At 39.6% G+C, this 1,060-nt stretch overlaps 1 pseudogene; it reads left to right on the top strand.

Annotated features, from left to right (window-relative positions):
* Positions 1-216: 216 nt before the first annotated feature.
* On the top strand, positions 217-815 carry LOC148016947 (phosphopantothenoylcysteine decarboxylase pseudogene; annotated as a pseudogene).
* The last annotated feature ends 245 nt before the right edge of the window (positions 816-1,060 follow it).

Below are 1,060 nucleotides of genomic sequence, written 5' to 3'. Positions count from 1 at the left end.
AGGATCAAAAGAAAAGGTCATAATTTTTACATCGTCAGTGAGTATTCCTTGAAGAAAAAGATGGGCCTCCTCTTCTCAAACTTCCAATAGCTTCAATCCATCATATTGCATGGAACTCCAGTCCTCACAAGTCTTCAAAATCTTCACATGGTCATAAATGCTGGCTTAACATAGAGTGCTGAGGTGGAAATGGCTACCAAAGCATTATCAGATCCAATGTCACACTCTGCAAGTTGTCAAAGGCCTTGACTTATTCTAGCAGGAAGTGGTAGTGTTGCTACCATAAAGTTTGGAATGAGCTTATCTGATTGGGAAAAAGTGAAAGCTGTCACATCTAAATCTGCTCTGCATTTCTTTAATAAAGTTTCTCTACCAACAACGTAAGTCTCTATACAGATGAGGATGAGTGGTCAAGTTGGAGCAAGATAGGTGATGATGTGCTCCAGATTGAGTTACAAAAGTGGACAGATGCAATGGTAATTGCACCTCTTTCAGCAAACACACTTGCAAAGCTAGCAGGTGGGCTTTGTGATAAAATTCAGACATGCATTCTTCAGGCATGGGTTTTCTCAAAGCCGGTGTTTGTAGCGTGAGAAATGAATACTTTTATATAGGATAAACCATTCACATAAAAGCATCTACAGGAAATCAAATAGTTGGGGTTTGTTATTATACCACCAATACCTAAAAAGCTAGCTTGTGGAGATTATGAAAATGGAGCAATGGAAGAACCATGTATTATAGATTCAACTCTAAAGCTTTCAATGCATAATAAAAATTCTCAAGTGAAGCCCATGGTTTTAGACTCAGTATAGATCGAGGCCAACTACATTGGTTTAGTGCTTTTCTTCTTTGAGGATATGTTTCTGTCACCAGTGCAAACATAGCACTCCTATGCCATGAACTCAATCTTGATAGCATTTGCGGCATCGTGTCCTTTTCTCCGTCAAATCTCGACAAGATCATCTTGTTCGTTAGAATGGCATAACTTGGCTTGTCTTGCCCTCCTCTCGACTGTCGCCATTGTGTGAGATGCATGCATCTTCACAAAGCGAAATCT

The sequence above is a fragment of the Lygodium microphyllum genome, chromosome 22 (genome assembly GCF_053477565.2).
Source record: "Lygodium microphyllum isolate KBCC chromosome 22, Lygodium_microphyllum_v1.1.10, whole genome shotgun sequence".
Lineage (NCBI taxonomy): Eukaryota > Viridiplantae > Streptophyta > Polypodiopsida > Schizaeales > Lygodiaceae > Lygodium > Lygodium microphyllum.
This window is presented reverse-complemented; position numbering and strand designations above follow the sequence as displayed.